At 45.5% G+C, this 16,596-nt stretch overlaps 1 protein-coding gene and 1 non-coding gene across 5 annotated transcripts in view; both read right to left on the bottom strand.

Annotated features, from left to right (window-relative positions):
* LARGE1 (LARGE xylosyl- and glucuronyltransferase 1) overlaps nt 1–16,596 on the bottom strand; it is a 640,944-nt gene that overhangs the window by 428,630 nt on the left and 195,718 nt on the right. The window lies entirely within an intron of this gene.
* On the bottom strand, nt 4,664–4,798 carry LOC116459525 (small nucleolar RNA SNORA76). Its single transcript, XR_004245579.1, has one exon. It is a non-coding gene; the product is annotated as a small nucleolar RNA SNORA76 (small nucleolar RNA).

Below are 16,596 nucleotides of genomic sequence, written 5' to 3'. Positions count from 1 at the left end.
AAGGGTTGTCCTGGGACCAGCAGCATCAGCATCAATGCACATTCTGAGGCCTCCCAGGACCTGCTAACTCGGACAATGGGGGAGAAGAAGGGGTTCCAACAAGCCTTCCAGGTCATTCTGATGCATGCTGGAGTTTGAGAATCGATGCTATAGGAAAAACACCCAGTACCATCTACCATCAACTTGTCCACTCACGTGTCACCACTCACTGAAGTTTAACTACAATGTCCAGAGAATTAACTGTGCACCAGGCACTATGTGGAAGGCTGAATGCTGCCTCACAATCCAAAGTGGTATGTGTGTAAATGACTAAATAAAATGCAAAATGGGATGACATGAGTGCTGGCGGGGGTGCCAGAACCATGCTCTGTTCAGGGAGATAGAGGACTGATTCTGATCCAAGAGTCCCGGTGTACTTCATGTCTGAATTTTATAGGTGAAGAAGCTGTTTAGAGCCCACTGTGGTGCTTTCTTATTGATGGAGAGGCACAGTCCCTCTCCTCCAAATGCTGGTGGCCTGGAGGCGGTGTCTGAGATGGCCTTGAAGAGTGAGTAGGAAACCCATAAGTAGGCAGAGGTCTTGAAGGACATTCTGAGTAGAGGGAAAAACAGAAACAAAAGCAGGGAAGTGTGAAAGTAATTATTTTGTTCCGGGAAGAGTGGGTAGCAATCTGCAGTAGTTTAGGTACCTTTTAAGCTTGTAGGAAAGGTTGACAAGGCATGAGAGACCTGGAGGGACAGGAGGGTGTAGCCTGAGAGTGAATTTCCACATCCATGGTCTGAGGTGAGCAGCTGGCAGTGAGGACAAAGATGTTGACAACAGTGTTTCTCATCCTGTAAGAGGAACATGGATTTCCTAGGATCTGGTTAAACTGCGGGCTCTGATTCATCATCTTGGGATGGGCCTGCAGTTGTGTCTTTTTGAGCAGCTCCCAGGTGATGTTCATGCTTTTTGTACCTGGATCACACTCGGAGTGGTGATGGCCTGGAGGGGAACGCAGGTGCTACAGGGAGAGTACATGAAGATGCTTGGAAATGATGCCTTTATGTTGCTGTCAGGATACATGATTGGATGGGTCCATGATGGTGTTTTCAGAAGAATGGCAACAGATGGAAAGGAAAATGGGAATTGGGGGCAAAAGTTTTCATAAAGCAAAGGCGGAAAGTGGAGTTCTGCAGATGAAAAGGAGGTTGTTGGAAACAGAACAGTGTATCCACTGCAATTAGTCTCGGCAGTGCGTGACAATAAATTCCTGATAACAATGGCTTAAACCAAAGGGACTTTTATGTCTGTCTCACATCCAGAAAGTCAGGAGGTTGGTAGTGTAGGGTGGAATGTGATTTAACAGTGCCATTGACTTCCCTGGATCCCATCATTCTGCTTTACCATCCTCAGCTCTAGGTTGAGGCCCCTCAGTGTCCAATATCATGCTAGAGCATCAACATCCTTGTTGCAGGCTAGCAGCCAAAAGTAGTGGAAGAGAAGGCCAAAAACGGGGACACATCTCAACAGCAAAAGTGATTGCAAGTGGATTCCTTGAAGTTCCATGGCCATGCCCAACTGCCAAAGGGGCAGGGAGACACAGTCATTTCTCTGGCTGCTTTGCTCTCCTGAATGTAAGCAGAAGTCTGTTCCTAAGCAGAAAAGGGACAATGGATATAGGGAGGCAACATGGCAGTCCTTGCTGCAACTGGAATCCATGGTGACAATTCAAAAGGGGAGGGCACAATGAAGTAATCAGATTCTTAGGGGATACTTGAGTGTCGGCCTCTTGTGCTCATGGGTGTCTGAATCTACTTGTGTCTTGCGATTTGGCTAGTTCATTAGTGTGAGTGTTCCTCTCCTCTGTCATAAAAACCTGTCCCAATCCTTCTCATCTGCAAGAGCTAGCTCCACTGCCATCTCCTCCAATAACTGTGGCTGCATTTCACAGGGTTGTTCCAAAAAGTCAAGGTAAAGCACTAGGAACAATGCTTGGCACATATTATGTGCTGGGCACATAATAACCGCTTAATAAATGCTAGATATGAATTATATGCACCAAGACCCAGCATGGGTGCAGACACATAGTAGGCATTCAATATGCATTTGCTGAATATAATCTACAGCTTCTGGACTGACCTCTGTGCCTTAATTTTTTTCCTCATGTGTCCACCACACCTACCATTCTCCAAGGCCCAGCCAAAAGCCAGAATCTAGCCCCCAATAGGGACATTATTTAGATGAAAGAACATTTTTCCACAGCCATCCTAGTTTTCAGGGTCTTGCCAAGAAATAGAAAAGAAAAGCAATATAAATGTTAATAGGAAATTGTCTATTCACTTTTACTTAGGCTAATCTACAGCAGACCAACAAAGAGGGAATTAGACAGCCGAAGGGATAGGAAAACACGGCACCTTGACAAGCTGAAGCCAAATGGACTGCAGTTTCTAGGAGGAAATGTAATTCCAGGCCAACAAGGAAGGCTATGTGGAAATCAGGACAAAGGGCTTCTCCTTGGGATGCCTCTATGGTGTGAGATGAAGTTCCTGCTGTGGTCCCTGTTTTCCTGGGCATCCATCAAATTAGTGCCTACCATATGCAGCCACAGGTCTGAGTGGTAGGGACAAAAAGGTGATTACAGCAGCTCCTGTCCCCAAGGACTACGGAGGCAAGAAAAATAAACCTATAACTACAATACAGTGTGAGGTAAATGTTACTAGATGTGTAGTCTCAAGATACCTTTAGATAAGCAAGGAAGAGGGGCAGATTGCCAGACCAATGGAGCAGGAGAAACATTAGGTACAAAGTTGTCTTCTTGTAGAGCAGAAGACCCTGAGACGGGGTTCTAAAGGGTGACTAGGAGTTACCCTGGCAAAGAAGGCAGGAAAAGGTGTTCCAGGAAGCGTGAACACCAGGTACAAAGACTAGAGTGCATGAGTTCATGTCCTTTGCAGGGACACTGATGAAGCTGAAAACCATCATCCTCAACAAACTAACACAGGAAAAGAAAACCAAACATCGCATGTTCTCACTCATAAATGGGAGTTGAACAATGAGAACACATGGACACAAGGAGGGGAACATCACACACTGGGGCCTATCAGTGGGGTGGAGGACAAGGGGAGGGAGAGCATTAGGACAAATACCTAATGCATGTGGGGCTTAAAACCCAGATGACAGGCTGACAGGTGTAGCAAACCACTATGGCACGTGTATACCTATGTAACAAACCTGCATGTTTAGGACATGTGTCCCAGAACTTAAAGTGGAAAAAAAAAAAAGAAAAAGAAAAAAAAAAAAAAGACTAGAGAGATACATCATGATAAGCTAAATAACGCCCCCCAGAGATTACCACCTGATAATTCCTGAAATTTGTGAGTATCGCATTACATAACAAAAAAGGACTTTGTAGGTATGATTAAAGACCTAGAGGTGGAAGATGATCCCAGATTATCCTGCTGGGCCTGATATAATTACAAAGGTCCTTATAAGAGAGATGCAGGAAGAGTCGGCATCAGAGGGAATGTTGGTGTGATAATGGAAGCAGAAAGTGGTGTGATTCATTTTGCGGATGGATGATGGGACCACAAGCCAAGGGATGCAGGTGGCTGCTAGAAGCTGAAAAGGGCAAGGGGATGGGATTCTCCCTCCCAGAAGAAGACAGCCCTGTGAACACCCTGACTTTAGTCCAGTGAGACTGATTTTGGACTTCTGACCTCCAGAACTATAAAAGAGTAAATCTGTATTATTTTAAGCCACTAAGTTTATGGTGATTTGATATAGTAGCAACAGAAAACTAACATATACATGTTAAGGTGTGTCTTCCAGAATGTTAAGGAAGAACATCAGAAAAATGAATTGGAGGAGGCAGGCTCAGGCCAAGTCATGGAAGGATCTGTGCACCAGCCTGAGTTTAAGTTTTATCCTCAAGGTGGAGCTTCCACTAAAGCGTCTTAGCAGAGGGATACTAAAGCGCTGAATTGTCAAATTTCTAGATCTTAAATCTTAGGAATGACCACATCTAATTCTCCATTTTATTGACTCATTTCTTTTATTATAGACTGTAACGATTGTATAAAACAAAGGAATAATCTAATGAAATATGGAAGGCTATTTCATCCCTCCAAATTCCACTCTAATGTTCTTGAAGATGCATACATGTATCTGCAGGGCTGTGACCCAGTACAAGCATGGGTGTGCAGACAGGGGAACTTACTGGAAATTGGAGATTTCTCCCCAGAATCCTGGCCTGATGATTGCTGTATGGCTACAAAGGCCTCGTTCAAATGTCCCACCCTGCCCCAACTCCAGGAACGGGACAGGCAACCCATGTTCACTGAGTGCTCTCTTAGGGCCAGAAGCTTTGTGAACATTCCATCATTGAGCTCACCACGATCTTTCTAGGCAGTACCCTCAGCTGCCAGGAGCCTCTTGCAACTGAGCCTGATTCCCTGAGCACTGCTGTTGTAAGGCACAACACCCATCAGCAAAGCCTGGAAAAGATGATAATCCACCTACACATGGTCCCTACCTACCTCTGCCCAATCTCTGTCTACACACAGAAAAGCACTGAAGGGTAGAATTCCAGCTGGCCTCCTCCTTCTTACTTACTCTTGGTACACCAACCTTTGTGCACTCACACACCCCTTGTCAGGGCCCCTGCCAGCTATGTCCTTGGCCGAATGTTGCTTGCTGCCAAAGGAATCACTTAGGTGGCCTCTAAGCAGCCCCGGATCTGACAAGCTGGGTCTGCTCTAGCACTGCTGCTAGACCCCTGAGGCCACGGCCAGACACGCAGAGGCTCTAAAGCAGTGCTCTGCCTGTTGCCAGAGCAGGGGACCCACACTAAGGAGGACCCAAGGCACAAGAAACCTGAGTTCAAATCCTCACTGAGACACTTCACGGCTGTGAAACCTTGGCCAAGTCACTGTCCTTCCATCAAAACAGTAGGGTGTGGCCATCACCAACACTTGCCACCATGGTTCACCCCATAAATTAGAAAGCTACACTTCTCATGCATCTGACAGGTCCCACAGCCACAGAGGCCTCTGTGGTGGAAACACACACAATATAACACAACACAACACAACACAACACACACACCTGGCAACACTGGGCACTGCTGAAGCCTCAATTTTGAGCTGTTTTCAACAGTGTTGTCATGAACAGATTCTTGCAGAGTCTGCTCCACCCCCTTCCATCTTTTCTTTTAAAATCTATATTTGGAGACAGTATTTCCCGGAAAATAAAAGCATTGAGTTGAAGGGTCTATCATGGAGTTAAAGGATACACACAATTTATGGTTCTTGTGATGACCTGGCTCTCTCCAGGAAAAGCGATGTTGATGCCACCAGCAAGTCAGATCAGACAACACTGCTCACGTCCCTACTTCATTCCAGCATGGAACTAAGCACTTCAGTTATTCTTTTCCAATACCACACAATGCTCAGCCCCATTTGACAGATGAGGAAAGTGAAGTTATGGAAAGCAAAGCGACTTGTCCAAGGCAATACAGTTATTCTGAGACAGAGCTGGGAGAAGAATTTAAGTCCCTGGAATCTTCCAACTCCATTGTATCTATTGAATTATTCAGGTCTTTGAGTTATCCCACACTACTTCAACAGTTTTCATTCATTACAGATAACCACAGGCCAGGTTCTAGACTGGCTACTTTATTATATACACTACCGCGTTCATCCAAGTCAATAAGGCAATAAACATGATAATGTTTTCAATGATGATAATAGCACCTACCTACTACTGAATGTTTAATATGTGCAGGCATTGTGTAAGGCACTTACATTATTTTAACTCTAAAAATCTATGAGTTACCATTAACATGCCCAGTTTATAGATGAAAGAATTGGAGCTCGGAAAAGAGACATTGCCCAAGAGTCCCACAGATGATAAATGGAAAACACATCCATCAATAAATGGATTTGAACACAGGGCTGGCTCCTAACAGTTAACTGCCCCAGGTGGGTGACAAGAAAGAAGGTTTCTAAAGATGACAGTGAGAAAAATCAGCATTCCATGTTGCTTTGTCTTCCCTGCAATGTGCTGTGTGTCATTTGATCAGTGCTGAGTTTATTTCAACCCCATCAGACTGGCTGCATACAAATGCATGTCTTTCTCTTCTGGGGGCTGCTTCCCATTATAGCAAACATGGATCACACAGCTCAGCCCACACCCCCACACAAGCCTCCAGGGTACCGCCTCCGATGGCCAAGAGGGACCTCGTCAGGGCCTGAGAACAGAGAGAAAGCTCCCTCTCATGGCACCATTTGCACTGCAGAGGAGGAAACAGGAAGGGGGAGCTCCTAGAAAGCAGCAAGAGTATCCTGGTATAAGGGGTGAGCTTCAAGGCTAGGAAAGAAGCCATAGGTTCAAGTCCCAACTCGGCCCATAACTCAATGTGTGACCTGGGGTAAGTCAGTCTTGGTCACAGGACAACTAATAAAATTATTAAACAAATAACTTGATGTAATTTCAGATTCTCCTTCTGGAAGGGAATGGAAGAGGTTCTAGTAAAGATAAGCTGAATCGCTTTAAAGAAAGAAAATGATTCAGCAAATCCAGACAGAAGATACCTGGGCCTCAGATCATTTCCATAGCTAACCTACCTTCTTAGAAGTTCTTTTCGTCAAAAGACAGAGAGCACATGTACCCTAAAACCTAAAGTATAATTAAAAAAAAAAAAAAAAAAGACAGAGAGACATAAATCCCCACGAATTGGCCCTTTTCTGCCCTCAGGCAGGTATAATCTCAAATTCTTCCTGATCCATGACATCTCAGATCCTGAAACCACTGCAGAATGAAACAGCCCTATGGACACCCTGACTTTAGTCCAGTGAGACTGATTTTGGACTTCTGACCTCCAGAACTATAAAAAAGTAAATCTGTATTATTTTAAGCCACTAAGTTTATGGTGATTTGATATAGTAGCAACAGAAAACTAACATATATGTGTTAAGGTATGTCTTCCAGAAGGCAGCCTGAAAAAGCAACCATCACCCCATCATTGAGTAAGAATTCTATCATCTTCAGTAGATCCAGAACTGGCACACGAGACCAATTCTAGCTGAATAATATCATGGCTACTAAAGACGTGGGAGGGAATGGAGAAAACACGCTGGCTTCCCTCCCTCACTGCCCTGATACTAGATGCATCTGTCAGGTGAGAAAGGGAGAGCTCCCGGGGCCACACCTGCCCCCTGGCACAAGCAGGCCCATCATTTTACTGTGAGTCCATCAGTAAAATACAAGGAGTATCCAGGTGAATAGGAAAAGCATTCAACCTCCCTATAACAAAATTTATAAAATCAACGTTAGCTTGCCAGGGATTCTCTTTGACTGTAACTTAGAAAGTCTCAAGGTGTTAACAGCTGGAAGTGGCTACTGGGTTCCTAAAATGCTATAGCTGGGGTTTATGGCTACATTTCTGATGCACAACAACCAAGACCGTCCAAGCACACACGCACCATGCTCCCTCCTTTCTCCAGCTGCTCTGGCTTTGCAGCCAATCTTACTCCCTGGTCTCAGTTCTTTGGAATCAAAGGAGCTTTCTAAAATATCAAGCTGCTTTAGAAAAGTGTCAATTTGTAAATTCTCCATTTGGCCCTGTCTACCTGCAAAGATACAGATAAGTCTGGGGGAAGCAAAAGAAGAGGATTTTGTGTCTCTTTTTAGTTTCCAGATGGAGCTGCCTCCCACAGTCGACCCACACACCCAAGTGGCTGATGTCACTGTTATGATTTTAGTAGCACTGTGAGGGCCCTGGGGGCGAGAACCCCCATAAAAATCAACAATATCAAGCACATCTGAGAAAGCCAGAGAGATAGAAACTAGGGAACCAGAGTGTGCTTAGCTCTGGAAGTGTCTGCAGAATTGCCAAGCAGAGACCTATCATATGGGCATCTGTGCACACGCACAGGATAGAATGAGCCAGGGCCTTGGAGAGGATGACACTTGACAAGGCTGACGATGTCCAAGCTGCTGAGAAGGATCCAGTCCCAAATATCACCCAGAAGGACCTTAGGGAAAATTCCCTTGGCCACTGTGTAGAATGTCAGGCTCAGGACTAAGAAAGCACCTGTCCCAGAGGAGAAAAAGAGTGTTTTCAACCAAGCTTGGCACTGTCGTGAGTCCAGCCTCCACGGACTGAATAGAAGTTAGGAGTTGTTAATGTGGAGCTGCTATTAGAGCGAGAGAGGGACGGAGGGAAGGAAAGAGAAAAGAAAAGTCTAAGGAATATGACAGTGCACTGGGCACTGAGGCTGTCTATGGGGAAAAGAGGCTCTGGAAGGGGGTTGTGGTGGCCATTGTGTAGATAGAGACCCTCATACGCAGCCCAGCCAGAAGCCCTCCTGAGTGCCCCCTCGCCATAACACAGACATTACATGCCTGCCTGAGGCATTTCATCCCTTCAGGTGATTGTCATCGTACTATGTTGCTAGGGCGGCCGTAACAGAATACCAGACTGTGGGGCTGAAACAACAGGAATTCATTCTCTTAGAGTTTTGGAGGTTGGAAGTCTGATATCAAAGTGTTGGCAGAGTTTGTTTCTTCTTTTTCGTGTGTGTGAGACAGAGTCTCGCTCTGTCGCCCAGGCTGGAGTACAGTGGTGCGATCTCGGCTCACTGCAACCTCTGCCTCCCAGGTTCAAGCGATTCTCCTGCCACAGCCTCCTGAGTAGGAGGGATTGCAGGCATGTGCTACCACACCTGGCTAATTTTTGTATTTTTAATAAAGTCGGGGTTTCACGATGTTGGTCAGGCTGGTCTCGAACTCCTGACCTCATGATCCGCCCGCCTCGGCTTCCCAAAGTGCTGGGGTTACAGGCGTGAGCCACCGCCCCCTGCAGCTGGCCATCTTCTGCCTGTGTCTTCATGGGGTCTTTCCTCTGTATCTGTGTCCTAATCTCTTCCTCTTATAGGGACACCAGTTGGATTGGACTAGGGCCCACCATAATGACCTCATTTTACTTTAATCACCTCTGTAAAGACCCCATCCCCAAACAGTCACATTCCTGGGTACCAGGTGTTAAGGCTTCAACACATAACTTCAGACACGGAGGGGTGCAATTCAGCCAATCACAGTCATTACCATTTTTATACCACTGAGCAAAATGAGACGCACAGGAAGTAAGTGATTCTCAAAAGCCACCCCGCTCATCTGCAGCAGAGCCAGGGTTAAAATCCAGACCTCCAAGACCCTGAAAACATGATCCCACCATGCCACGAAGCTGCCCAGACCTGTGAGGTTGCTGGCGTCAGGCCCTGTTTTACAAATAAGAGAGCCAAGGCTGAGGAAGGTAAAGGAACTTACCAGAGGGTCATGGATCTAAAAAGAGTGGCACTGGGACTCATATCTAGGGTCTACCTAGCTTTACCCCTACTAGTCATTTGCATTGAACGCACGCCAAGACTGCACTTGGATTTAAATTCATCCTTGGTGATGAGCGCAGTAGTGCCCTTCCTTCATAACTCATTCTCCTCTATTCAGGGTGGTCCAGGTGGCACGGTTGTTTAAAAGTTTCTTAATGAATTTAAATTCATCCTTGGTGATGAGTGCAGTAGCACCCTTCCTTCATAACTCATTCTCCTCTATTCAGGGTGGTCTAGGTGGCACGGCTGTTTAGAGGTACCTACTCTCCATTTTAATTCTTTTTTTTTTTTTTTTGGAGACAGAGCCTCACTCAGTTGCCCAGGCTGGAGTGCAGTGGCGCGATCTCAGCTCACTGCAAGCTCCACCTCCTGGGTTCACACCATTCTCCTGCCTCAGCCTCCCGAGTACCTGGGACTACAGGCGCCCACCACCACGCCTGGCTAATTTTTTGTATTGTTAGTGGAGATGGGGTTTCACTGTGTTAGCCAGGATTGTCTCGATCTCCTGACCTCGTGATCTGCTCGCCTCAGCCTCCCAAAGTGCTGGGATTACAGGCGTGAGCCACCGTGCCCGGCCTAATTCTGTAATTCTTCAATTAATTTCTTAATATTTACAAATCTTAGGAAAGGTGTTTAAAATCCTTCATTAAAGGCTATATGATCACAGCATCCTTCAGTGAGTCCCTATGTTACTGACGCTGGCTCTCTTGATTTGTACTTTATGCTTCCTTGGGGACTCTCCATGGTGCTTACTATAAAACCTTGTACTTAGTAGCTTCCTGATAAATATTTGCCAAATGCATGAATGGATGGACGGACAAAGTGGTCCGAGGAACCTCAAAAGGCCCTTCCCAGCTTTAAGCTTCATGATTCTGCTCTAGGGGATGACACAGTGGGATTGCTGCCCCATGGCTCAGCACCGCGTCAGATCTAAACCAGAAGTTTTGATCTCCTCTGTGTATCTTCTTCCAACAAAGCCAGCATGTCAGGACAGCATCACCAACCAAAACAAGGCAGGGATAAGAAGCTGTCTTTGAGAATAATGGGCTTTGCCCAGGCACAAAATGATAGAAAGCTCTGGGAATCAATTAAACTTTCCCTTTATAATTAATGCTAATACTTTTTTTTTTTTTTTTGAGATGGAGTCATGCTCTGTCACCCAGGCTGGAGTGCAGTGGTGTGATCTTGGCTCACTGCAACCTCCACTCCCGGGTTCAAGCAATTCTCGTGCCTCAGCCTCCCGAGTAGCTGGGATTACAGGCATGCGCCACCAAGCCCAGCTAATGTTTATATTTTTCATACAGACGGGGTTTTGCCATGTTAGCCAGGCTGGTCTCGAACTCCTGACCTCAGGTGATCCGCCCGCCTTGGCCTCTCAAAGTGCTAGGATTACAGGCATGAGCCACCACGCCCAGCTGGCCAATGCTACTTTGATGTACCTTCCTCTCTCATCAGACCTTTGCTAGGCGGAAAACAAAAAAAAAAAAAGGAAAACTTCATCATCACTGTATATTTCCACTGTCCCTGCTGTCTATATTCCCACTTGGAAAATGCTACTGCCATTCAACAAATGTCTGTTTGAGTAGCTATACAAGCAAAGAACTACCCTGGGCACTTTCCAAAGAAGCAGAAGACAATAGCTCATGACAGCAAGGCAGTTACAAGCAATTCAAGGAGATTAAAAAAAAAACCAAAAACTTAAGAATGCAGAATAATGTAATACAAATTGTATTCGGTGTTAAGCCTTTGAGGAATAACCAGTCTGGGGAAAGGTTTTAAAGACTAACGTCTTCTCAGAAGAGACTGAATCAGTGAATCAAAGAATCAAATTAAAAATGAAAACTGGAAGAATTGGCCCCAGAAAATGGCTAGGTCACGGTCTAATGGATGATCATGGTGATGAACCAGCCAGGGAGCCGAACAAGTTAGGAAGACAGTGGCAATGAAGGCTCAGAAGCCATACTGTGTGTCAAGGGGAAAGGAACAACTCGTCCCTGGCTGGCTGGAGAAAGGAGAATGGGAATGACAGCAGCAGGTGCAGAGAGTTCCTGGAGGACCACAAAAGGTTCTTTTAATCAGAGGCATTTAGACTGGACACAATGGGCACAAGGCACTCATTTGATTTTTCTGAGCAGAGGAAAAGAATGATGCAAATTCCTAAGGAGTTCATAACATTCCAACAACTCTGCTGTCATTTGAGTAGAATAAATCAAGATCACCACAATGGCAGGTACATCGATCCAAGCGTAATGGGGTCGTCCTACACACTAGAGAAGGAAACGGCAAAATTCTTTAAAACCAGGGGCACATTTCAGTGGGAAGTCATTATTTTGAAAAAGGGGCATTAGAGTACAAGATAAATGCTGTATGAGGTTTTTTCTCAAAAGACCAGTTAAAACTTAGAAATTTCCAAAGCAACAAATCACACAGCTGGAAAACTGTCCCAAATCTTTATGTAAGAAATCATTCGCTCATCATTTATTGTGCCCCTACTGTGTACGAGGCACTGTGCTGGATACAGACCCCAAGCAAGCAAGAGTGGGCCAAGTGTTACAGGAGCAGCTGTAGAGTGACAAACACCGAGCTTCAGCTTAATCCCACAGAGTACAGCAGTTTCCCCAGGTGAACAAGGTGAAGCAAGGCAGGAGAGAAAAGAGTCCCGCTAAGTCAGGAGCTGTGCAAGAGCAAGGGGTGGCCACCAGGCTCCCATGTTTTGTAACCTGCTGGAGCGAAGGGTCCAGGGGGTCTGCAGCAGGATAGGAGACAGGGAAGAACTGAGATCCGAAGGTTAGAATGGATTGGTCTCTTTCAAGGGTTCTAACCCCTGTGTTAAAATCCTCTGCTACACCACACCTCTATCTAGAATTCTTCACACTTTCGTTTAAATGTGTCCTAAAATACTGAATAGAACATGGGTCTGAAGGATACCCTGGAAACCAGGAATGAGGCCGACCTCCTTACCGGAGAGAAGTTAGGTGAGCTGCCCACAGCTGACTGATACATAGGATGCTGTACAGGAAAACTGCCTGCTACCTATGGCCAAATGATAGGAGCAGAAACACCTCTGAGACCAGACTAAAAGGAAAGAGCACAGAGAAGGGAAAAGGTAAGAATATGAGTTCGTTTGTGTTTGTTTTAGAGTTGGGGTCTCACTTTATCACCCAGGCTGGAGTGCAATGGTGTGATCATCGCTCACTGCAGCCTCAAACTTCTGGACTCCAGCAATCCTCCTTCCTCAGCCTCTCGGGTAGCTGAGACTACAAGTGAGCACCACTATGCTTGGGTAATTTTTATTTTTATTGTTTTGTTTGTTTGTTTTTTTTTTTTGAAGAGACGGGGTCTTGCTATGTTGCATAGGTTACTCTCGAACTCCTGGCCTCAAGTAGTCCTCTTGCGTCAGCCTCCCAAAGTGTTGGGATTGTAGGCGTGAGCCACCATGCCTGACCTAGAAACACGGATTTTAAACAGATATTATCTTCTCCAGATTTCAGAAAATAAAGGTAAGAGCTAACGTGTGCTGCATATTGAGTGGTGTGCCACTTTATAAAGGAGGAAGTCCAGAGAAATGGAGTAACTTGTCCCAGCCAAACCACCCAACAAGTAGAGCTAACGCCAAGATTCAACCCCAGGCAGTTTGAGTCTGGAGAGCGTTAACCACTACCACTATCCCATTTGGCACAACCCTGGGGATGGGGGAAAAAAAAGGGCAAATCCTACCCGGACAGGGAAGCTGGAGCCTGGATTGCAGGCCTAACACTGGAAATGAATGGCCTTGAGCCAGTAAAGATGCCAGCCTCAGTGGGAGAAATGGCCCTGCAGTGAGCATCTAAACAGTCTTCAGGCAGGCAGGAGCAGACGGATCACAGGCTCGAAGGCTTCTAGAGGAGACCAGCACAAGAGGGGTATGTTTACTGAGGCCAGGAACCCACTGGCTATGAGGTGGGTCCAGCCATGGGGTAACTAGGTGAGTCACACAGTCCACTCCATCATCGATGGAAATTCATCAGGAAACCGCTCCTTGACTCTGAACGGTCAAGAGATGAAAGAAATGGATAGAGAATTGGAGGAAACAAACAGTAATTAGAGTCACAGAAATTGAGGGGTGAGGGGTACAGTGTGTGTGTGTGTGTGTGTGTGTGTGTGTGTGTGTGTGTGTCTACATGTGGGTAGCATGCACCCTGCTGAGGCCAGCAAGAAAAGCCACTCACCTACTAGTCAACAACACAGGGAAGAAACCTTGACCTCCATTCTTCAACAGCCTCAACCAGAGTGAAATTTAAATTATGTTTCCATGGTGCGGACTCTGTGCCTTAGGAATTTGCTCTGCATCACCTTTGTACTCACAGAAGGTATATCATAAGTATTTGTCAACGGTGAGGATGACAGCTACACTTTTAAAGGTACCTAAATTGCCTGCCCTGTGGCTAATTTGTTGTGTGTTTGTTCTGAAAAATCGCCCCTTTATGGAACCTCTCCATCCTGACAGCAAAATCCTATCACTTGAGGGCTGAGATGTGCTACGAAGAAGCTCAGTGCTTCATTTCGTATCTATTTTCTTATAATTAATCAGTTTTATTTTAAAAAGAGGAAGGGGATAGATATATCTACAGATGAAGGAAAATAGATTCAGCTTAGAGAAGGATTATACATAATAGTCCCAGAAGGTTTGGCTGTTCAGATGATCATTAAAGGAATGGATGGAGTTGGTTTTAAAAAAAAAAGTCCCAGCTCCCCCAGGATCAGATGAAGAAAAATGAGAGGGCTGTTTCCACTCCCTTCTGGAACCACATTAAAATGTATCCCTAAACAGCCTTTCACTAGGAATCCCCCCTGCTATTCCACTAGTACATAAATGCAGAGAACCATATCTGGCTACTGGGAAGTACGTCAATCACAGCTCAGGATTCATTCATTCCGTGGTCACTCGTGGTTTATTTGAAACACACAAGCCAGCATACACAGCTGGACACAGCAAACCAGGTCAGCACTCTTAATTACCTAATTGGTGGTTCTGTTTTAGGCTCTTTTTTTTTTCAGGTTAAAGTTTCTTAATGCATAAATGATCAATCCATGTATTTGTTTACTCTTCTTCCTTGATATTCAGCATTTTAAAATGAGTGCCCAGGGCTGGGCACAGTGGCTCCCATGTGTAATCACAGCACCTTGGCTGTCCAAGGTGAGAGTATCACTTGATCCCAGGAGTTCAAGACCAGCGTGGGCAACATGGTGAGACCCTGTGCCTGCAAAAAATTTTAAAAATTAGCCAGCTCTGGTGGCGTGTGCCTGTGTTCCCAGCTATTTAGGAGGCTGAGGTGAGAGGATCACTTGAGTTTGGGAGGTTGAGGCTGCACTGAGCCAGGATGGTGCTGCTGCACTCCAGCCTGGGTGACAGTAAGACCCTGTCTCAAAGAAAAAGTACATAAAATAAAATAAAACAAAACAAAATAAAATAAAATAATGAGTACCCAGTAGTCAATAATGAAAGCGGAATCATTCTGGAAACTGGTCCATGCAGACTGACTCCTGCCCTCCTACCAAGTTGGCTACTACAGCTGAAGTGCCCACTCTCCTACCACCGTGGTGACCAGCAGGCCAGAAATGTTGCCCCTCTTCCATCGCACACATGATCATGTAATTCCAAAGAAATGAGAAAAGCTGGTCTTGGCCTGGAGAAATGAGGACCCCCTCGTTCAGAGAACAGCCTCACATTCAAGATCATGGAGATAAAAAAAACCCCAGCTCTAGAGTTGGATAAGGCTGGTTCAACCCTTGGCTTCTCTAGCTGTATACCATGGAGACGTTCCTTACCCTCACTAAGCCTCATCTGTAAACTGGGGGACATAATTATACCCACTTAATAGAATTAGATGACCAAAGTCGAAAATGAGATAAAAGACAACACACAATCTATTGGGGACAATGACAAATAATAACTGCTTTAGTCATATAAATGCCAAATTAAGCACTGTAATATAAATTTACCTTGATAACAAATCAATCGAAGAAAGGAAAAACAAAAGAAATTGGCAGGATAATCTTCACTGCTCAGGTAAAACTGACAGTGGCATGGTCCTATGTTGCTACCCAACTTGTTCTCACTCAGGCCTGTGGCCTCCCTTGGCCCAACTGGCCTCAGGTATTTGTGTGAAAGAACAGCAACCACACACAGGCCTCTGACCCATTCAAACCCCACTCTGCTCCATGTACCCTAAATTCCAATCTACACCATCTCAGGTTATGGAAAGATGGCAGGTGATTACCTCATCTGTAATGAACGTCGGACACATTCCTCACCCCCTTCAGATTGTCCTCTGGAATTCAAAGGCAGTCCCCTCTCATATCCTTTGGAGGCATGCTGCCAGAAGGGCTTGTTGGCAAGAGGTGGAAGAAATCAGGAAGCAGAAGAGACTATTTAAGTAGCAGGGATATCTGAACTCCATGCTCAATTGATGGAGGCTCCACTTCCACCATCTTTGGGCTCCTACCTTTGCATGAGAAGCTTGGACTAGAAAGAATTGGAATTAGGGTCGTTCCTTCAAAATCTTCACTTTACACAATCAGAAATGGAAGTCCAGAGCAAATTAAGCAGTTGTATGAGATCACTCAGTTAAGTTACTGGCTAGGTCAGGCCTACAGCCCAGAGTTACCTGCCTATAACCTCAGGCGTTTCTCATGTCTTAACATCACTCATGAAAATCTCTTTTTACCACCAACGGGGTGGTCTTTTTCCAAGCTCACTGAGTCCTCCCATACTCCTTAGAGGTATGACAGATCCATGTCATCCTGCTTCTTTGAATTAATGTTCCTAAGGGCAGGCTGGTAACTGGATACTAGGTAACACCTGGGTGACTTTTTAAAAGTGGTCTTCCTGGCTGGCTGCACTCTCATCCCCCCACTGCATATGCAGCTATCCTTTTAACTGCAAAGCAAACATCCTTCCATAGCCCCATCCCCTTGTACTGTCTACAGCAGTGGCTCCTAAACTTTATCCAGCATCAGGGTCCACTGGATGGCTAAGTTAAATGTAGGATCGTCAGGCCCTAACCCCCAGAGCATCTGCCTCTGAAATAGAGTCCAAGCATTTGTATTTCAAACAAGTTCCTAGTTCAGAAATTCTCTTCCCCTAGCTCCCCAATCAAACAACACGTGGCAAGGATTGGAAAGCAGATTCGCCCCCAGTTGCAACTGCAGTGGCATTGCACAGGCTAGGCTAAAGTTGTCACTCTC

This window comes from Hylobates moloch, unplaced genomic scaffold, assembly GCF_009828535.3.
Source record: "Hylobates moloch isolate HMO894 unplaced genomic scaffold, HMol_V3 SCAFFOLD_19, whole genome shotgun sequence".
Taxonomy (NCBI): Eukaryota; Metazoa; Chordata; class Mammalia; order Primates; family Hylobatidae; genus Hylobates; species Hylobates moloch.
The sequence above is the reverse complement of the archived record's forward strand: the minus strand, read 5'-3'. Positions and strand labels throughout refer to the sequence as shown.